Below are 23,744 nucleotides of genomic sequence, written 5' to 3' on the forward strand. Positions count from 1 at the left end.
ATGGCAAGTTAGAATTTGTGAGTAAGAAAAGGAAAATAAGTAAGGTAAACGTTCCTCTAATGTAGTAATATGCAGTTAACTCTGGCCACTTGTGAGTTACATCTGACAGCAGCATCCACATAGATGTTTTCAGGTTGCCATTTTCTGTTCAGGGTCAACCTTCAGGGTTGAAGAAGGCTGCAGAAATGCCATCTTTTAACACTCCCCACTCCATCTCCTAGCTTTGACCATTCCGTGGGTGTCTCTCTCAGATTCCTGCGTCCAGCTATCTGTCCCAAGGTCAAGAGGCAGATGTTTCCCTTCCACACATCTGGATTTGGATCACATGCAGAATGATGACATACAGCGTTGTGTGTCAGGAAGGGCGGCAGGTCAGCTGTAGACCACAGTCAGCTTTCTGCAGTATGAAGAGCTGCTCTTTCATTGTTCTGTCTCTTTGGGTCATATGTCCATCACAGTGGTGGGAACAGGCAGCTTTTTATTACACAACCAGTAGCATACTATGTAACTGATGGCGAAAGCTCATTTTTGATTTTTGAAGACCATACAGTGAAGGGCATCAATGTCCATCAACTAAAGTAACTTCCATTTGGAGGTCATCGGCTTTCCTTTGGAGCATCGCTTTGCACAGTCCAGAGACGGGCACTCAGTTTAGAGTGCTGCCTGTTTGACCCCCTAAAGACTTGAGCTCAGATTAGTTGAATGAAATGAGTCTGTTACATGTTGGGCATCTGTCTGCAATTCTTCACATCAGTTGGTTTAAGTTTTGTTCCATCATTTCTTTATATTGTTTATAGCAGGGTGGCACTGTGGCTCAGGTTGCTACCGCACACTTCCAGGGGCCTGTCTGCATGAGGCTTACCCATTTTAACCTATTTAATACATTCAGTGGATTCAGAAAACATTAAGACCTGCAGCGTGTTAGACTGACCTCACATGCATCATGCCATGAGTTGGTGGTCTTCATGGCAGCTGTAAATAAATTGACCAGCAAATAAAGCAAGACTTCAAAGTAATTCTTTTTTGTTAAAATCATACAATAATGCCCGAATTACCCAGAGTTCAAAGTAAGCCAGAAAGAGAACACTTTCCTGTTTTTCTCTGCTAAGGAGCTGTGTGTCATTTTTGGAGTCCAGGTTGTCTCACAAAATGTCTCTCCAGCCTGTTTAGTGGTGGCGGCGTGCAGCGCGTAATCCGCAAGGCGATGAGATGCCAAAGGTCAGTGAACATTTTATATTTCTGCATCGCCTCTGATGAAATAGGTTGAGAAAAGCTAAAAACAGAGAAATAAAAACAAATGACTAACTGAAATTACACAGGACCACAGAATGGCGGAGGCCATCAGGGTATCCGACAGGGCGTCACAGTTGCTGAGGTCAATTAGTGGGCATGGTCTGTTTTCTTTGAGCAGGGATGTGAACACAGGCCCACTATTGAATTAGTTGTTTTTCTTGGCTTTGTTCACAACTCAGGTGTTAGACTGCTGTATCTGGAGTGTTTCTCTTGTGGTCCTTTGCGTCTGCTGATTTTCTGTGCCAGCAGAGTCTTTAGTCATTTCTTAGTTTTGTCAATTAATTTTACAATTTGTTTGGACTTTAAATTCCTCCATCCATTACATTTTCTTTGGGAAGCCAGACCATAACTGGAACTGCTTGGCACTTGTGAAAAATGTGATCTAATGTAACAACAGGTTTTTAGGGCACACGGTACACAGGAAAACAGGAAAGGTTTACACAGAAATGGGAGCTAATGAGGTAGCTCATTGTTGATTTGCCATTTTCTCACAGAAGCTGTGAAATCATGATATATTGAATATAAACTATATACACTGAGCAACTTATTAGGGACTCTCTAACACCGGCTTAACCATGCAGTTATCTAATCACCTTATGAAGTAGAAGAAGTGCAATGCATAAAATCAGGCAGGAATAAGTCAGGAGCTTCAGATACTGATCACATCAAATACCAGAAAAGAGAAAACAAATAAGATCTCACTGATATCGTTTTGTTTTTCATGATTGTTGGTGCCAGATGAGCTGGTTTGAGCATTTCTATAACTGGTGATCTCCTGGGATTTTAATCCAAAGCATTCTGTAATGTTTACTCAGAACGGTGCCAAAAACCAAATAAACTTCCAGTGAGAAGCAGTTCTATAGATAGAAATGCCTTTATGATGAGAGGGGTAAGAGAAATACGGTCAGAACAGTTCAAGCTCACAGAAAGGCTAGATAATAAAGGATGCTTCCAAACTAGCAAAGTACCATGTGCAAGAAGCGACATTCCCCGAGTCACCCACCGAGGGCACTACAAATAGCCAGAATTGCAGTGTTTTTCTGCTTGTGATCACAAGTGTGGGTGCAATCCTGCCAGTTTAATATCTCAGTTGCTTGCCCATCTAGGATTGCCTATTGCGTCTTAAACAGGTGTTTGGGAACAGTGGCCAACACAGGTAGGGATTCTTCTCTTGGTCTTATCCTGGTATTGCACATCTTCTCAGAGTAGTTTTAATGAAAGATGTCCACCATCCCTTTAGGAGTTAAAGAAGTTGTTAGGTTGGCTTCACAGATCATCTGCTATCCAATCACAGATCATTTTCCTTGGCATATGCAAATAAGCTGTTGCCTTTCTGTGAATATGTAACACCCATTTCTTCCGCGTATCTTTCTTTTTTTTTAATTTCAATCCTCTCTCCTGAAATTCTAACCTGCATCCTATTTTCCCCCAAAGGAACTTTCTCAGAGTCACCCCACCAGAAAGACTACATCTAAGCAGCAATGCATCTTGGTATTTTTGTGCTTACAGCTGCCAATGCAGTTGTGTTATTGTCAGATTAATAATGATTGGCTTACCTGTTTGAACTAAGTCATTGTATATTAAACAGAAGTTTGAAAACCGTGGACATTGGTCTTATTCTGGTATTGTGCAAAGTCCAGGAGTAGTTCTCATGAAAGAAGTCCTCCCATCCCTTTAAGTTTGAAAGAGGTTGTTATTTAGATGGTATAGTGCATCTGCTGTGTTGAAAAAGCATTGCATCTGGGTGCTGTGATGCTTAAGATCGCCAGAGTGGTGTGGTAGTTCAGCCTCGGCACAGACAGACATGACACAATGTTCAAAAAAACACTTTTTAATTTATAAAAGTCCACCACACAACACAGTGTCCCTGAATCAAACGCCTTCCTTGTCCTTTTTTCTCCCTTCCAGATTTCTCCTGCCATCCTTTCCACCTCTCCTCCCAAGCGTTGCCTTCTTCCCCACAACTCGGCTCTCTCACTTGGAGGAGGCGGCCTCTTTTATAATCACCCGGATGTGCTCCAGGTGCTCTCTGATGATTTTTCAGCGGCACTTCCTGGTGTGGCGGAATGAGCACTCCGGGTGTCCCTGGAATCTCTTCTACCAGCACTTCTGGGTGTGGCAGAAGTGCTAACACCCAGAGCTCCACAATCCTCGAGGCGTCCCCCTGTGGTGGCCACTGGCCCCAATGAGGTTGCACTTCCATGCTCCATTCCCGTGGTCCCCATACAGACCACGGTGGCTGCCCTCTCGTGGTCCAGAGGAGGTATAATCCCTCTCCTGGTCCTTCTAGAGGCGCTTTTCCACTGCATAGTACGGCATGACACGGTTCAGTTCAGCTCACTTTTGGGGGGTTTTCCACTGGGAACAGTACCTGGTACCTGGTCCTTTTTTTAGTACCACCTCAGCCGAGGTTCCAAGCGCCGAACTGTTACCGAAACGTGACGTGTAAACTCTGCTGGTCACTGATTGGCCGGAGAAAATCGTCATTACTGCGTCACTGAACTTGCGACACGAGACACAATAGACCCGCTAGATTTTTAGCACAGCCAGCGAAGGTTCGGACGCACCATTTTGTTTTAACCAAAAATGGCTGTTTCGTGGTCTATTGAGGAAGTCCAGACGTTTCCTCTCGTTGGTAGCCGAGGAGCGGATCCAGCGAGAGCTGGATGGGGCGACGCGGAATGAAAAAGTGTTTCAGGAGGTCGCTAAGCTCTTGGGCGCACACGGCTACCATCGGACTTACAAACAGTGTAGGGACAAGTTAAAAAAAATGAAGAGCGAGCAGTAGAGGCGGCGCAACTATAACGACACGTGAATAATCCCACCCACTCTAAAGCGGTACTAAACTGCAGTCGAAACGCAAACTGAGCCAAACTGAGCCGAACCAAGGTGAGCTGTACTGAACCGTGCTGTGCCGTACTATGCAGTAGAAAAGCGCCATAGGTGTCCCAGCCAGGCATGGGTCCTGGCCGTCCGCCACAGTGGTCATGTTCCTGTCAGTTTCATATCTGATTGGCTTTCCTATCTGATTTAGGCCATTGTATATTAAGCAGCCAAGACAGGTGGAGTTTTTTTTTTTTTTTCCTGGGACTTGGTCTTATCCTAGAATTACACATTTTAACAAAGTAGGTCTAATGAAAAAAGTATTACTACCTTTCTGATAATATGTAATACCCATTTTGTCATTACATCTTTCTTTTTTTTTCTTTCAATCTCCTCTCCTGGTTTTCTAGCCTTCTTCCTGCTTTGTCCCTAAGGATACTTCCAACCTGCCAATGTCCCAGTCGCAAGAAGTGATTTTTTTCTGAGTGACCCCCTCCATGGTGAATGCGTCAAATCAGCATTGCATTCCATTGCTTTGATGCTTACGATCGTCTGTGCGATTTAAGTTCCTGTCAGTTTCATATCTGATTGGCTTTCTCGTCTGAGTTAGGCCATTCTATATTAAGCAGATGTTTGGGAACAGCAGCCAAGACAGGTGGAGTTTTATTTCCTGGTCTTTGATTTACCCTGGTATTATGCATTGTCCCAATGTAGTACTTATGGAAAAAGTCTTATCGCCCCATTAACTTTTATAGTGGTTGTTATTTAGGTTATACAATGCATTTGCTGTCCATTTACAGATCACTTTTCTTGGCAGATGCAAATGAGCTTTTACCTTTAGGATATTATGTAATACCCGTCTTGTCATCGCATCTTTCTTTTTTTTTCTTTTTTCAAGCTCCTCTCTTGGATTTCTGGCCTTCTTCCTGCTTTCTCTCGAAGGATACTTCCAAGCTGAAAATGTCCCAGTCACAAGAAGTGAATTTCTCTGAGTCACCCCCCCATGGTGTCTCTTTGCATCTTGGTGCTTTGCTGTCTATAATCACAAGTGTTCTTACATTCCTGTCAGTTTCATTTCTGGTTGGTTTTTTCATCTGGGTTTGTCCTTTGCATGTTAAGCGGATGTTTAGGAAAAGCAGCCAGGACAGGTGTTTTTTTTTTTTTAAGCAAGCTTTGGTTTTATCCTGGTATTGTGCCACTTCTAGGAGTAGTTCTATTGAATAAAGTTTTACCTTCTCTTTAAGTTTAACTGAGTTTGTTTTTTTATATTATACAGTGCATCTGTTGTCCAATTGACAGATCAGTATTCTTGGCATATGCAAATGAGCTTTTGCCTTTCTGATAATATTTAACACCTGGTTTGTCCTCACATCTTTCTGTTTATTTTTATCTTTTTTTTTTCATTTCAACCCCCTCTACTAAATTTCTATCCTTCTTCCTGCTTTCTCCCAATGGACACTTCCAATGGACAACGTCCCCCTTGCGAAAAGTGGCTTTCTCCGTGTCACCCACCCATAGTGACTGTGTTTAAACAGCATTGTCTCTTGATGCTTTGGTGCTTATGATCGTGCGTGTGGTCAATTTTCTGCTAGTTTGATATTTGATTAATTTTCTCATCTTGGGTAGCCCATTGCATATTACACACATATTTGGGAGTACTGGCCAAGACAAGTGCTGTTTCTTTCGCTTCTCCTTGGTCTTTTCCCAGTGTTGTGCATCTTCTCGGAGTTGTTATAATGAAAAAAATCCTCCTGTTCCTTTCAGTATGACAGTGATTGTTGAGATAGGATATACACTGCATCTGCTGTCCAATCACAGATCACTTGCGCTACACTGCATCTGCTGGCCAATCACAGATCACTTGCTCTACACTGCATCTGCTGGCCAATCACAGATCACTTGCTCTACACTGCATCTGCTGGCCAATCACAGATCACTTGCTCTACACTGCATCTGCTGGCCAATCACAGATCACTTTTCTTGTCATATGCAAATGTTTAACGCCCACTTCTTTCTCGTATCTTTCCTGTTTTCTCAATTTAAGCAACTCTGCTAGATTTCTAGCCTGCTTGCTGGTTCTCCTTAAGGGTGCCTCCAACCTTAAAAATTCCCAGGTGTGAGAAGCAACTTTCTGTGAGTGCCCCTCGCCAGGCCAGTGCTGACATTAAGTTTTAGAATGTTCTAGTTTTTTGAAACAATATGCAATTTTATCAATTTTCTTGTAGTTTTATTAGGTGAATTACCATGAATTGTTTAACATGGTGAATAAGTAACAACTGACTTGCAGATTTTTATGTTTAAAGTTTCGGTTAGCAAAAGCTATTAATGTTCTGAATGTCAGAAATGGGCCTTCTTCAGTGAAGAACTAATAGGCTGCAATCTACAATTGTTCTGCAGCAATTTGAGTAACTTGAGCCTTGCATGTCAAACCAAACAATTTGCGGAGGTGTCCCATTTTAAGGTAATCAAGCACAGTTATACTGTATACAGATGATATTAAAGATGACTTGGACTGACTCTTTTAAATACAGGCCTACTAGCTTATTTTCTCTGGGTAAAAACAACAAGAGGGTCCCTTCCATACCCCAGTGCTACAATACTGTGCTTTGACAATGTAGTTTGTGATCTCTGTTTTTTTTAACTTTAACTCATTTTATGGCATTACCCTTTAGATAGTTTTTCTTTAGCTCTTATTTTTGTATTTTTGAAAATGTATAAATTTAAAGGGGTTTGCATTTTGTTATTTTGGGTCAGACTTTTTCACAGCTTTTCTCCTCTATTTGTATATTTTTTTAAATTAAACCTTTTTAATCTCTTGTTGTTGGAGCAGAGCAGGCTGAAAATCAGCTTCTAGAGTTTGGGGCTTGGCCTATTTTGGGGAGATGAGGCCTACAGGTTTTGTGTGTAGTACTGATCAATCAGGTTTAAGTCAGCGGTGGGCTCAAAGTATCTGAGAGGCTGTGCAAAAGAACGATAGGCTAATCTGTCTAATGTCTCATAGTTATGTACTATAAAAAATGAATGAATAAAAGCCTTTTCCTCATACCGGGAAAACATTGTACAGTACAGTAATGCCTCATTTATCGCGGGAGAGAGGTTCCAAGGCCAGCCGCAATAACTGAATTTCTGCAAAGTAGGGACACCATATTTATTTAATTATTTAACGTGTATTTGGACATTTTTAAACCCTCCCTGTACTGTTTACAACCCACCCTTTACTCTATTAATAACAGGGCCAACTGTTAAGCAATATGAAATCGGTAGATAAGTTTACAGTTACTGTATAGCGAAGTACACATACCTATAAATGACGTGATGATGGTGATGAATATGCTGTGCAGTAAAAATGATGACGATGAAGGTGATAATGACTTTTACTGCGCAGCCGATCACTGTATTTTACGTCTCTTCAGATGGCAGTGCCATTTCCTGGAGCACCTCTTCCACGTTTTTACCAAAGTGTATCCATAGTAGTAGTAGGAACTGGCTCTTTTTTGCGAGGCGGAAAAACATTGTGATTAGCAGTTGCTGCCGCTGCTTCTTTTTCCGGTTGAAGAGTAGCTTGTAGGCGGTCATGACGTCGTCGACCTTGTTGCAAAATTGGACCAATTGAACCATATCGTCTTCCAATTCCTGTGACCGCTCTTGCAGATCCTTAGCCAGTCTGCAGCCACAGCTGCGAACATTCTCCCGTCCTTCAACATATCCAGAAGTTTCACCTTCTCAGCGATCGTCATCATTCTTCGTTGGCGTTTAGGCTCAGCACCAGCCTTGGAAGAAGAAGCACGTTTGGGAGCCATTGCAGGGGTTGAAAATTGAAGCGAAGTTCAACACAAAGAAACCACAAAAAAATCACACACAGTACAGTGTAAAGTAAACCGTTCGTCGAGAAAGCTTGAAGCGAAATGGCCATGACAGAGAGACAAGGGGAGATGCTATGGGATCTGGGCATCCGTCAAAGCACCAATCACGGGCCCGATTAGAAAGCAGGAAGCTGTGATTTGTCGTCTCCCCCCCATGTACCAATCACAGCCCGTGTTACAACACATTTAGTCACCGAACTTGTTTTGTTGTTCTTAGACTAGGAAATACTACTACTATATTTTAAAACCCGCGAAGTCGTAAATCCGCGAAAAGTGAACTGCAAAGTAGCGAGGGATTACTGTATTCATACTTTGTCATGCAGCATATTATTTGTGAGCTCTTGATACTTTGGAAATGTGAACCTTTTTCTGAAAAGTCATTATGGAGTTGTTGTTGTAGGCGTGGAGCTGGACAGTTTGACAGAGCAACAGGCACTGAGCAGGCTCCAGTCATTCATGGAGAATCCACTGCATCCACTGAACAGGATCATCTCCACATAGAAGAGCAGCTTCAGCGACAGACTGCTGTCACCATCCTGCTCCACTGACAGACTGAGGAGATCATTCCTCCTCCACACTATGCGACTCTTCAATTCCACCCGGTAGGGTAAACGCTAACATTATACAATGATATTGTCTGTTATACCTGCATTTTCATTACTCTTTAATATTGCTTTTTATCAGTATGGTGCTGCTGGAGTATGTGAATTTCCCCTTGGGATTAATAAAGTATCTATCTATCTATCTATCTATCTATCTATCTATCTATCTATCTATCTATCTATCTATCTATCTATCTATCTATCTATCTATCTATCTATCTATCTATCTATCTATCTATCTATCTATCTATCTGTCTGTCTGTCTGTCTGTCTGTCTAGTCATTCCCTGTTATATTTAGTCGTGTAATCTGACATTCTTAGGTGGTGAGATCAGCAAATGTAGTCATCATGTGTGACATCCCCTCCAACAAGAATTCTTGTAATGTCCCATTGGATTAAGCTTCAGAAGTTCGCCAAGTGCACTGCAAGAGAGCAATGGCTTTGATGGCAGACTACAAAAAGCACTGTTGGCAAGAAATGTTATTTGAAGAAGACAAAGTGTTTGTAGAGATGGATGCCAAATGAACAAGTACATGAGCACAACTTCAGCAGAAATGGAGAGGACAATGATGCCAGTTAAGGTTAAGGCCAAAATTGCAGTGCTGAGAGATGCGTTCACTGAGACTAAAGACCATTAAAACAGTAACGTGGAGTCCAGCAATACAATTCAGAAATCTGATCATGAAGGAATGAGGGAAGAAGCACATTCGCAAGTGCACATGAAGAACATAAAGTGACAGAAGAAAATCATGTGGGAAGAATATGAACCATTCATTCAGCCTTTCAAGCAATGAAATATACAGTATGTGTTGTGTAAAAGGTTAGTACAGACAGAATGCATTTGTTCAAAAGAAGAAACGACTCATCCTCACATCCTCCGTGCTCTGGGTAAGCTGGCTTGGAAAATTATATGGTTATATAGATGGACAACATGGCTCAGGCACATTCTCAGACGGGGCTTCAAATACAATTTTATTGAGGGTCAATGAAGGCCAGAATATATCAACAAACAATTTCTGACACATTTTCTTTACAAACCAGACATGCAAGACCTCTCTGCTCATCATAATTGTATATTCTGCTTCCTGTCTCTCCTGAAACTGACTTCTCTCTTTATCACTGAAGATTAATAGCTGTGGTGAGCTGTGACTCTGGAGACACATTTTAATGTCAGGCGTAAATGTAAATTATATGCAGATATCATCTATATATTTGGAATGCATGTTAAAATGTGTCTTTTAGAAAATTAACAGCCATTGCGACCTGTATGTATGTTTTTTGGTCCTATTGCATATAATGTGTGAAGCACCTATTGTAATAGCCATGTCTGTCCGTCTCTCTGACTGCCTGCATGAAAACACTTAGCTCCCTAGGGATCACTTTTGTTGAAATGTGGCACACTTATTCTTCAAGAAAATTTGTTGAGAAAGCTCAATTTTTGTTGAGATATCTGGGAAATATTGCGCTGTGCACTGTTATAAATTTTCAAAATCAGTCAGTCAGTCATCGTCTAATTCGCTGAGCAGTGTCACAGAGGGGTGCTGGAGCCTATTCCAGCTAGCACAGGGCAGGAACAAACACTGGACAGGTCAGTAATCCATCGGAGGGTGAACACACACCCCAACCACATACCAGGGCCAATTTAGTTCCGCCAATCCCATCTAACCAGCGTGTCTTTGCACTGTGGGAGGAAACCCACCCTGACACAGCGAAAACATACAAACTTCACGCAGGGAGAACCCAGGACACAAACCCAGGTCTCTTCACTGCGAGACAACAGCACAACCATGCTGCCCCATTTTCAAAAACTCCCATTGAAAACCTTCAGCAAATTTGTCGACTCGTCTAGCTTAAAACAGAAATGTTCTTCGTGACTTCAGCTACAAATTATTTTATTCTTTCAGTTTAACCTTAAGTGCAGTTTCACCAACTTGTATATTTTCCTGTTTCTCACCTCCACTAGACAGTACTGACAGCAAATGGGTCCACAACACAGGTTAATGAAAAATCACCAGACTGTGTGCTTGGGAAAGAAGACGCTGCCACTGCAGGCAGCTTGCACACGTGCACATGTGGGACCGCAATCCTCTTCTCAAGCAGGTCCAACTTGGCAGGTGCAGGAACCACTGCATGTGTTTTCCTCCTCCCAGTGCAACCGAGGGGTTGGTCCACGTGATGCCGGACTACCTCGCCCATCAGGTACGGAGAAACCCGTTCAAAGACATGAACACTCTTAAGGAAGTGAGGATGAGTGTCAATGAGGAGGTCCAGCGTTTCCGTCAGTCCTGCCCAGTCTGTCAGCTATGTCAGATACCCCAGAGGGACCGCGCTCCTCTCCTCCCGACTCCCCTTATAGATGTTCCCTTTGAGAGGATCGGCATCGATCTCCTAGGACCCCTAGAACTTTTGGCACAAGGCTGTAAGTATATACTGGTCACGGTGGATTAGTCTGGGCTGAAGGGGGGGTAATGTCACGCATGTGTGCATGGGGAGCAGTTTAAGGACGCGACACACATCGCGACAAGTCATGCCAGTGGACAACAGCAGCTCTTTATTTCTTCAGAAAGACTGAGGCTCCATCGCCGTAATACCACACAGACGATCCAAGGAGCCGCAGCAATTCCAGGTTCCTTTCTTCCCTCTGGTCCCCCAGTGATGACATCAGCTACCCATCCGGCACCATGATTTTCCCAGCATTCCTCCATTTAATTTCTATGTCGTTGAGTTATTTTGAACTACTGACCTTGAAAATTTTGTTACAGTATACGGAGCTGAAAACCCTAACACTTTGTACGACTCTGTTTTGTTTATTACAATATATATATATATATATATACTGTATACAGTATATATATATATATATACAGTATATATATTGTGGACAAAGGCCCAGACACAGACAGACGGACATCGTATGTTCACCCAACACACTCGTTTATTTACAGTAATATTTATATTTACAGTCAGTGCACGTCCCAGTGCCTCCAGCACCGTTCCCCCAAAGTCCAGGGCACACAGTCCAATTGCCTTTCTGGCCGCCTTCAGTCCTCTCTCCAGCTCCGTCTCTCTTCCACCTGACTTCCGCTACTGAATGAAGGGAGGCGGCCCCTTAAATAGGAACCCGGATGGGCTCCAGCTGCTTCCCGGCATTCCTCCGCAGACCGCCCCAGTGTGGCGGAAGTGCCGGCTGCGCACCCGGAAGCCCTCCGGGTGTCCCCTGTCTTCTTCCCCCCAGCACTTCCTGGTATGGCGGAAGTGCTGGGCACCAGGGTTGTTCAGGCACTGTATATATACAGAGGGTCCTCGGATTACAACATCTCGACATACAACGTTTCAAGTTTACAACACTCACTCCCATAAAAACTTTAAAAAAATTAAGACACAAGAAGGAATAAAGGTAAGGATTTTTTTTACACTCATTTTTTCTGTTACTACAGTACAGTATATTTATGTCCTTTTCCTTTTTCTGTGGCTTAGTTGTGTTTTTATGTTGTTAGATTATGATTTTGCAAATGTGTTAGGATAGGTAAGTGACTTAAGCCAGGGTTTGTTTCGACTTACAACAAAATTCGGGTTACATCACTGTTGTAGGAACGGAACTGTGTCGTAACCTGAGGACCCCCTGTATATATTGTCATACCCGGATGGAGGTGGTACCCAGCCGAGACGCCTGAGAAGACAGGAGGTGGGCTTGTGCCTCCTCCAGACGTCGAGGGGGCGACCGCTCTGGAGGCCTCGGGTAAAGAGCTGGGAAGCTCGACCCTGTAGGGACCCGGGGTTACCGCCAGGGGGACCCCAATACCAGGAAGACCCTAGACCTCAGCACTTCCGCTACACCGGGAAGTACTGGGGGGAAGAGAAAACAGGGACATCAGGAGTGCTTCCGGGGAGACAGCCGGCACTTCCGCCACACTGGGGCGTGTCGGTGGGAGATTGCCGGGAACACACCTGGAGTACATCCGGAGGCTATATACATATATAAAAAATCCTGCAATAAGACAAGACTTTTTTGAAGAGATTTTTTCAAGTCCCGTGAGATGAGACATTTGGCATGAAATTGTCATGTGAATGCTTTTGACAGACACATTTCCTGCTCTCTCAGCTCTTATAAAGTTTTATAAATTTCTCACTTTAAGTTCCCAATTAAAGAAGACTTACAGTATTATGTCCAGATCTTACTGATGAATTTCATCACGAAGGGATATCAGCAGAAGAAATGAGTACACAGGCAATCCTAGCATCGAGAAACGATGAAGTCAAATGAATTAACACGGAAATTGTTGATCAGTTACACAGCCCATTGGTTAAATGCATTTCAAAAGACTATGCTGAACCAGTTGGTGGTGATCGTGCGGAGGATGAAAATATTAGTTTACAATATTCTGAAGAATAACTACAACCGTTAACACTGTCTGGTCCTCCACCGCCCGAATTACTGTTGAAAGAACGATGTATCCAAGAAAGGTAATGTAGTACATCTTCCCCAGATAACATTAGACAACAAATGACATCTTGATATGCCATTCGTATTAAAACATTAACCGTTTCCCATTAGAATAGATTTTGCAAAGACAATTAACAAATCTCAGAGCCAAACATTCAAAAAGGTTGTATTTTTATAATAGAGAGAAAGAAACGAAATTCGATCATGGGAAGTTATATGTTGCATTGATGCAAATGTAACACTTAAATGAAAATTAAAATCTGTTTAAATTGTACATCCGCATCCCCATACGCAAGCAGCAGAACCACAAAGAGGCTAGCACATAGCGCTGGCCCGGGGGTTGGCGAGCGAAGCAAGTAGGGTGCAAAGCCCCTTAGTATATAATATACAATTAACAAATCACAAGGACAAACATTCAAAAAAATTGGTTTATTTATTAGAGAGAAAGAAGCGAAATTCTCTCATAGCCAGTTATACATTGTCACGATGTAAGTCCAAACATGGAATCAAAATTCAATGGGATATTGACAAAAATGTAATTCACAAAATTGTTTTTACTGAAGTTTTACAGTAGAAGTTTAAGTTTAAAAAATATTTGCGTGTTAATTTCAAAGCCAAACAGAATGAAATCGTATAACACAATGAAAAACTCCAACTCAACATGAAACATAATTTACTTTCAAATTATTAAGTTTTACTGTTTTTTAATATGGTTAATTACTCACTGTAATGTAAAATAATTACAGTAATCCCTCGCTATATCGCGCTTCGACTTTCGCGGCTTCACTCTATCGCGGATTTTATTTGTAAGCATAACTAAATATATAACGCGGATTTTTCGCTGCTTCGCGGGTTCTGCGGACAATGTGTGTCTTTTTACTTCCTGTACATGCTTCCTCAGTTGGTTTGCCCAGTTGATTCCATACAAGGGACGCTATTGGCGGATGAGTAAGGAGCTAACCAATCAGAGCACGCAGTTAAGTTCCTGTGTGCTGAATGCGGTGTTAACCAGGAAGTCTCGTCTCGCTCATTCAGCATCAGTGCGTTTCACTGTGTAAAGAGTTAACTTTTGTGCTCTTTTGTGTTTATCTTTGTGCATAATCAAGCCCTTCATTATGGCTCCAAAACGATCTGCTCCTGCTACTGCTTCAGGGGCCATGCCCAAGTGCCAACGGAAGATGTTAATGATTGCTGAAAACTTGAATGTTTTGGAATTTTTGAAGGAAGGGAAAAGCTACACTGCTGTAGGACACCATTACAGCATCAATGAGGCCACGATTCTTTTTATTTAAAAAGTAGGAAAGGAATATAAGATCTATGGCCGCAGTGTCCTTTTAACCAGGGTGCAAAACGAGTTGTAAGTGGATGTAATAAGGCAGTAAGTAGTCTGAATGGAATCTGCTTTAGGGATTTGGATTGAAGACTGCCAGAAGAACGGCAGTGCTACACAATCGCCTGAAGTGGCTCCTTTAGAATGGCTGTAACGCTCTCCTTTCTTGTGCAGTAAAATTAAACTCATTGTTATCAGACAAGTCATTGTGTCATTGTTGGTGAGTAACCATAATTAATTTTCTACTTACAGTACTTAGTACATGTACGTACGTTTAGTGTCACTGTACACACATTTACTGTATACAATTTTTCTTGCATTGTACGTATTTATTGCTGGTGGCCTGTCTATCGTAATAGCTGTAACATATGTGATATCTGAGACACTCGATATCTTTAAAATAATATTTAGGTTTTACTGTATATAAACAGTGTGTTTGCATACATAATTTCAATGAATCTTACCTAATATCTAAGAGAATACAAAGGGATTATGCTGTATAACTGTGCAGGGAATATTTATAAACAGTGTGGGAGAGTTTATAAATATATAAAAATAAACATACAAACATATGGTTTCTACTTCATGGATTTTCACCTATCGCAGGGGTGTCTGGAACACAACCCCCGCGATCGAGGAGGGATTACTGTAGTTCTATTATGCATACAGTATGTAACAATTCTCATGAAAATAATAATCTGTTTAAATTGTACATCTGCATCCCCACACGCTAGTGGCAGAACCGTAAAATGGCTTGCGCATAGCGCCGGTCCAGGGGTTGGCGAGCTAAGCGAGAAGGTGGCAAAGCCCCCTAGTATATATATATTTTAGTCTAGGTTATGTTAATTGCCAAATTTAAATTGTCACTCTTTGTGAATATGGAGTGTGTGTGTTTAGGTGTGTGTGAGAGTGGTCTTTGTAACGGAGTAGAGACTGTATGGGCCTGTTTTCAGCCTTTGCCCAGTCCTGGGGCCTCATGTATAACACTGTGTGTAGAATTCACACTAAAACATGGTGTGCTAACAAAACTAGAAATATGCGTACACACAAAAAAATTCAGATGTATAAAATTGTGTGTAAGCAAAGTTCCACACACTTTCCCTTTATAAATCAGAATCAACATGAATTTTAGCAAACATGCACGCAACTACAACCCCACCCTGACTTCTCCCCAAATTTTGCATATTTGAATATGCGAATCAAAATAAATCGCCCCTTCCATTCAGTGTTTTGTTAAAAGGCAAAAGCACATGGAAAAAAGAAGAGCTTCAGTGAATGCAAAGTAGAGGCAAGGAAAAAACATACTATTTGTTGGCTTAAGCAGTGGTATAAGCAACAAAATGAAACTGATGGAGTAATACAGCGGGTCGGAGACAATCTAAAGTTCAAGTACAGAAAGTTGCACTAAGCCCAAAATAAAATTCGACATGACAAGACGAGTCGTACCCCACCGTCTCTTTATTCTATTTCAGACAATTTACAAAAGCTGACCTCCGTGCTGAGGATGCAACTCCAGGCGGTAATGGTGCTGCTGTGCCCAGCACATCTTTGGGTGCTGGCTGTACACACTCCTCTGCCTCAGACAGATGCTGTTCTGGAGTCACAAAATGAAATAGTGGATCCTGTAAGAGATGTAGTCAATGAACTAAGGAATATAAGGGTCTGCTATGTGATACTGACCACAAATTAAATGACCTGGTTAAAAAATAAATGCTGCATCTGATTATCTATTTTTACATTCTGCTAATTACATTCAAACGAGGTTGTAACGCTGTATTATTTGGTTGATGATTTGGTGGGTCAGGTTCATCATTCTGCATCTCTTCAGGTACGGGCAAGCCATGATTGTGTGCAACATTATGCAGCACGCTACATGCTTGCACAATACAACACACTTTCTTTGGACAATAGAGCAGCAAATTAATAGAGAGGAAATGCTTTCTATTTACATGAGCTAATTCATGGTGCCTTTATAGTGTAGCGTCAAAGCTAAGCACCACAACAGAGAGATTCTCTGCTCTTTACATGGCTCTTTGAGGTGACTTGCTATCCTTAAAAGGACTGCTTGCCTTTGCCATACTAGTTGGAGAAAGCAACTACGACTGTCATTTTTATAGGCTCTCCTGCTATAGATGATGTAATGCCAACTCATTCTTTTGGTGATTCATCCCTGGCTGATGTAACTTGTCCTGTGCCATTGAGATATCAATGTGCGTGCAGTTGATCACTTCAATTACATCTGGAAAACCGGACATTGCTGCGGATTGCACTTGGATCACAGGCAGATAATACCATCCAATACAGCTGGCATGGCACGACTCAGTGATGATTGTGAAATAACCGATCGGTCAGCAAGTTCATGTTGAAAAGCTCCTGTAGCTAAAAACTTGAGGGTAAACAGAACTTGCAAAGGAGCAGGTAGAGCACAATTCCTCAAAGTGTGCCTTTTTAAAGCCGGCACCAGTTCAGCACACAGCTACAAGATGATAGCACTTGGAAATCGAAATCGACTTAAATGCCAGTCACCGTCATCTATAAATACATTCTTTTCTTCTAATTCTTCCATTTGCAATGTCTGCTGAAAACACTAACCAGCAATGGTAGTTGGAATACTTTCACTATTCCGTGCATCATCATATTGTTACAGAATGATTACAATGAAGTGAATTAAATTTGTAAACAATATGCAATTAATTTTGGTGTATTTGATAAATTCTATGTCATGGATGCGAATCTAAACAAGGAAGGGACTCCACACAGAAACAGTAGCACTGCTTTGACACTGGGTGCTGCCCGTTTGGAAAACCAAGCAGAAACATGCATATGCACAATGTGAGGCTGCCGTGGAAATGTGCAATGACTTTACGCTAAATTATACATCTCAAAGTATGTGTCGAAATGGGCGTATGCAACATTTTTGTGCATACACACTGTTTATACATGAGTCCCCTTGGTGAGATGGCCTTTCATTCCAGCAGCCCTGAGATAGACTGAGAAGTTAGAGCCCACAAACTAAACTCAGTCTATTAAAGGCTACAGTCACTGCACAGCCCTCAAACTGAATGTTATACCATGCATACATTTTCTAAATTGTTAATAATGGGAAAAGTGGGGTACTTTAAAAAGATCCAAGGAATAAATCTGACCTGCAAACATTGAATTTGACACCCTTGTTCTATTAGGAGGAAGATCATTTCTAAAGATAGATCCATCTGTCCATGGTAATGCTCAGTTTTACAATTTCAGGGTGATGACATCATCAAGACTAAAGCAAGAGCCAAACCTAGACCGGATGCCAGTCCATCACATAGTTTACCAATGAACACACTCACACTCACACATCACATTTAACCTAACACAGACATGTTAGGGATCTGTGATAAAAACTGGGATACATTTGTAGATATGGAGAGAATGTGCCAATTACACACATACAATAAGCAGGCCAAACTTTAAACCAAGGACTATAGGACCTGAATGTATAATCATGTAAGTAAAAATAACAAAAGGTCAACAAGAGAGTGTTGAGTGTTGAGTGATATAAGGTTGCTCATACAGTAAGATTCACGTGAAAAAGCTCAGTTCAGATAGAGCTTGAGAAGATGAGAAGGCTTGAATGTGATGGAGATTGCATTAAGGTCATTGACTGAGCAAAGACAGGAGAGAGGATTTCTAAAAATCTCTTGTTTAGGTGCTAACAGCTCTACAAACATGAGCAGCAAGGTACAACAGTACTTAGTACCATGTCTCATAGTTCCATGGACATGGATTTCTGGATATGTCTCTGTCAACTTGTAGTTTGCACATTCTATTCATGTTCTGATGGATTTTACCTGTTGGTAGACCTGTTTCTTATTACTTCCCAAAAAAATCCATTTTAGTTTAATTAGCAACACAAAGTAAGTAAACTCCATGACCCCAATAGCCCATGCAGAGCTTGCTCCAGCTTCGCACCAAAGCTACCCTGACAGATCTTGTTATGAAAAAATGGCTTTAAAAAATGGATGAACGGAATTAAAACTAAAAAAGTAGAAAAGAACAGATGCATGTTTGATTTTCTGGAGATGCGTCACTGATGTGTTTCCTATGACAAAATTGCTGCATTACCTCTGGGAAAAGCTGATTGCTACTGACTAACACTAGAGGAGGAAACACATTGAGAAGCATCCCTCTGTTCTCAATTTCTAGCCCTACTGAGACCCCCTGATCTTTCTGCCACGTTCCAGGTCCCATTATCCATGATTATGTTCTGTTTCCTTTATTTCATATGGCATCTTTGAACCTTTACTCAAAAGACCTGGACGAGAGCTGGCATTTCATATGTCACTCCTGGCAGTTTGTTTGCTTTTTGTCCGTCTCCATGAAAAAACGGTACAAAGGTCACTTGTGCTGCTTCCTTTCAACTTAAGCCCATTATTCCAAGCAGTAAATAAATTCTGGCTGCCTGGCTTCAAGCTGGACTTTATTGGTTTGCTGGTCTACACCTATCTCTCCAGGGAGGGCTGTAGTCAATGTGAAGTATGTGTCTGTCCTCAGTCCACTCAGTCAGCCCATCTCAAGTTCAGTGCTGTAGTGGCCGAAGGTTTTTCTCCTGAACAGCTTCATCTTTTAATCAGACTCCTTAGTTAAGCAGACTATTACTTCCCAGGAGTGTTGGTCTGTAATGCGGGACACTGGGGTTCCGCCACCCCCCCCCCCAAAACTCTTAAAAATAAAAATAAATGAAAATGTATTTGCACAACGTGCCTGGTTTTAGTGCATGTCAACATCCATTAAAAAGTGTCTTGTATTTGTTTAAATTCTTTGTGAATTCCAATACTTCCTGAGTGAAGGACGCCAGTAAGAGATTAGAGTCCATCTAAGTCCTCAGGTGACCTGAGGCTCCCCTTTAATTGGTTGCTTTCAGATTTTTTTCTGGGGGCGTGGTTCTCTGCGCCCCAGACACGCCTACATTTATTGGAAGCGAATTAGTGTTGTTTTAGGTTTTTTAATGTAATGTGATTGGACAATCATTGAAACACTATTTCAAGTTTACAGCAATGGCTCACATTTTATTCCTGCCATCAAACAAATTGTGGTTATTTCTTTAATGAAACGCCCCTTCATAAATGGTGATCGAGGACAAGCTTATCCATCGACTTTTTCCTGCTCTTGTTATGACATAAGGAGTTGGCTAACTGGATGTGATGTAAGTAATGCTTGTTTGTTGTTTTTTTTTTTTGCTATCCCTGTTTGCTGATTCAAATTGTTCAAATTGTTGTTACTGAAGGGTTGTGGACAACAGTGAGGTTACGAAATCTAAAACATTTTTCTGAAATATGCAAGTGACATGAAAGTATCCGCAGTCATCTAGACTACATTTAGACTGATGTTTGTGGTAGCCTTATTATTGTCGAGCAGCTAGATGAAGACTACAGGATTGGCAGTTAAAGGCTCAATGAAGAGGTGACCAAAAATTGACACATCCTGTCCAGAATAATAGACTGTATGAAATGTTGTTACAGCATTTGAACTGGCTTTGTGTGGCCATGATAAGAGCGAGATGTCTCGGGATTTTCCGTGGTTTGGTGGATTTTGTTGCCTTTCTTGATGAAGTGAAAAAGCACCTTGAGAATGTCTGACATTGTATTTAAGGGAACTTCAAAACCAGTGCAGAATGAGCTTTTGGACTTCCCAGAGCACTCGGCACCATGCAGATATTTTCAAAGTTAATTTTAAAAAATTGCATCTGTTCAGACTAGCATTTGGGGAGGGCTGTCATCTGTGGGTGTTTTTATATTGGCATTGCTCTGTATTTTCTTTTAATATTTCATTTTATTCTATGACTGTGATGGGTTCATTATAAATAATTTTTACTTACTTAAAAAAGCCAAGGTGTTTAATGTGCCACAAGTACAATAAGTAAACCAAAAAAAGTGTCATTTTGGTATTGCTAATGGAACTTGTAACTTTTTAGGATTTCAAAGTTTTAAACATGTTGTTTTAAGTGAGATTTGGGTTATGTTAACTTTATATTACGAACAATTTATAACACGTGACATGTGATATGAAGTAAATATGATCAAGATATGTTGTATCTTTGAAAATATGCATTTTTTTCAATGTTTTGTTTGCCACCCCATTAAGAAGTCTAAATTTCAAACCCTTAATCTGTTGGTGTCCAGCAGCCCATCAAATGTAGAGATTTATGCATTTTTCTACATATTATGAAGTTTTTCAAAGTACAAAAAACCTTTCTCAGAAACCTCATGACTCGGGACAGGCTGAGTGTATTGACCATAGAGACCAGTGACTGAAATGACTCCATTGAATCAGAAGGTCAGGCCTGAAGAAAGCGAGGGCAACATTTATGTTCAAGTAGTGCTATTGGGCAGTGTGTAGGCAACAGTACAGTTTGTATGTGTTTGTTTGTTTTTTCTTTCTTTTTATTCTTTTCTTGTCTCCGGAGCTATGAGGTGCCACTTCAATTTGACACCCCACACCCCCAAAAAAACTGCACTCCCATCCAAACGTTTTTACACCAGCTGCCACTGGTTCCCACAAACTGCATATGCTAAATATTTACATATTGATATATGAATGTATGTGTGTTAAACAGATACAAATTTATTCTATTGGCTTTTTAACATTTTGATCTCTTTTAATGTTATTTATATTTAGGCTGCTTCTCACTAATAATCACATAGGTGAGTTCGGCTGACATACAACAACAACAACAACAACATTTATTTATATAGCACATTTTCATACAAAAAAGTAGCTTAAAGTGCTTTACATACTGAAGAATAGAAAAATAAAAGGCACAGTAAGAAAATAAAATAAGTCAACATTAATTAACATAGAATAAGAGTAAGGTCCGATGGCCAGGGGGACAGAAAAAACAAAAAAAAACTTCAGACGGCTGGAGAAAAAAATAAAATCTGTAGGGATTCCAGACCATTAGACTGCCCAGTCCCCTCTGGGCATTCTACCTAACATAAATGAAACAGTCCTTTTTGGATTTAGGGTTCTCACGGAAGGACTTGATGATGATGGTCATGTAGACTTCTGGCTTTTGATCCATCCATCATTGTTGGAGCATCATGATGCTTTGAGTAGGTGGTGGTGGCGCAGGCCACCACCACAAAGAAAACGGAAAAAGAAACAGAAGAGAGAGTTGGGGTCAGTATGGATTTTAGAGCCACCATGAATAGTTATTATGAAGAACTGAACATACAGAGTATCAGTATTAAGTTAAAGTGAAGTTATAAAAAGGCCATGTTAAAGTAATGTGTTTTCAGCAGTGTTTTAAAGTGCTCTACTGTATTTGCCTGGCAAATTCCTATTGGCAGGCTATTCCAGATTTTAGGTGCATAACAACAGACGGCCACATCACCACTTCTTTTAAGTTTAGCTTTTGGAATTATAAGGAGACACTCATTTGAGGATCTGAGGTTACGATTTGGAATATACAGTGGTGTGAAAAACTATTTGCCCCCTTCCTGATTTCTTATTCTTTTGCATGTTTGTCACACAAAATGTTTCTGATCATCAAACACATTTAACCATTAGTCAAATATAACACAATTAAGCACAAATGCAGTTTTTAAATGATGGTTTTTATTATTTAGGGAGAAAAAAAAATCCAAAAATTTTTTTTTGGGTATTCCTGAGAGGAGTGCGTTACAGTAATCTAGTCGACTGAAAACAAACGAGTGAACTAATTTCTCAGCATCTTTCAGTGATATAAGAGGTCTAACTTTACTTATGTTTCTTCTTGCTGTCCTAGTGATCTGATTAATATGCGATTTAAAATTCAGGTTACAGTCAACAGTTACCCCTAAGCTTTTTACCTCCATCTTGACTTTTAATCCTAATGTATCCAGTTTATTTCTAATAGCCTTATTGTATCCGTTATTGCTAATCACTAAGCTTTCAGTTTTCTCTTTATTTAACTTGAGAAAGTTACTATTCATCCATTCTGAAATACAAGTCAGACATTGTGTTAGTGAATCAAGAGAATCGGGGTCATCAGGTGCTATTGATAAGTACAGTCGTGTGTCATCAGCATAGCTGTGGTAGCTCACGTTGTGCCTAATGATAATCTGACCTAACGGAAGCATGTAGATTGAGAAGAGCAGCGGACCCAGGATAGAGCCTTGTGGAACACCATATCGGATATCATGTGTCTTTGAGATGTAATTCCCACAATTAACAAAGAAATTTTCTCCCTGCTAGGTAGGATTCAAACATACTGCCTGTGAGCATTCAGTGCTGTTTGGACTTGTGTCTGCTCAGTCTGTAGTCAAAGACAGTCAAGAGGATACACTCCAAAGAAAAATGGACTTCAAGGGAAATGCTTTTTTATCTTAGTGAAAGTCTTGGAGTGTGGTAGTCATTCTGAGATACTTAGGAAGTCTACACAAGGCAAAGAAACTTAATTCTAATATGAAAAGGAAATTCTCTGAAACCATCAAAGAGTGTCAGATTACAGATATTTGCCCCAGAAAAAGAGCAATAATGACCAAAATAATTCATAACAATTGTATTAATGTATTTTGTTTATTATGTATTTCTTAGTTCGCTATCTCATGCTCCATGTTGTCTGTCTGTTGAACCTAAGGGTACAGGTCCTCCTGACACTGCAGCTGAGGTGCTGCCTTCAACCTTTATAATTGGCTGAGACGTTGAAGTCTTTTGCTGACATAGTATCATTCCCGACTGTTTTTTGGCCGCCCGGTAATTTCATTTTTATTTATTAAACCTTCACTCTTGTAAGTTCTCAATTATAATCTTTTGGTTTTTGAATTATACCTTTTTTGCATTTGATTATTGTTTTATGAACTTGGTATCATTTGCTTTTAGGTTTTACCTTTTTAGGTAAATTGCTTTGGTTTTATTTTGCTTTTTCTAGTTTGTTGGTATTTCTATTTTTAAAATAAAGTTTGTTAATTATTAAAGAACTTTCATTATGTCATTTGGCTCAAGGCTTTTACACGGTTTCTCATTCCCTGTTGACTCTGGACTTTTTTTACATGTATTTTGGCCAGTGCAAACCACAAAGCCTGCTTCTCAACTTTTGGGATAAGGCTGACTTTATATCCAGGCCTCATCTGGAGCCTTAAGATTTAGTTTTAGAGTTGGAGCCTCTTATTAAGATTTGTGAATATCAGACGATATCCCCATCTGTATCAGAGGCAATGCTGAGGAAAAGGTTAGCAGCTAAAAGCTTTTTTGGAGTCAACAACTTGGTTATTGTGGGGAAGTCTCACCAACAACATTACTTACTCAAATCCTTCTGGAAAGCCTGGATGTGTAAATCTACACTCCGCAGCTTCTTCAGGTGCACATTGGGGTCCATTCCCAGTAGCTGTATAATGTACAATGTACAATACCTGCTCAACTCCGGA

Source organism: Polypterus senegalus, chromosome 13, assembly GCF_016835505.1.
Source record: "Polypterus senegalus isolate Bchr_013 chromosome 13, ASM1683550v1, whole genome shotgun sequence".
NCBI lineage: Eukaryota > Metazoa > Chordata > Cladistia > Polypteriformes > Polypteridae > Polypterus > Polypterus senegalus.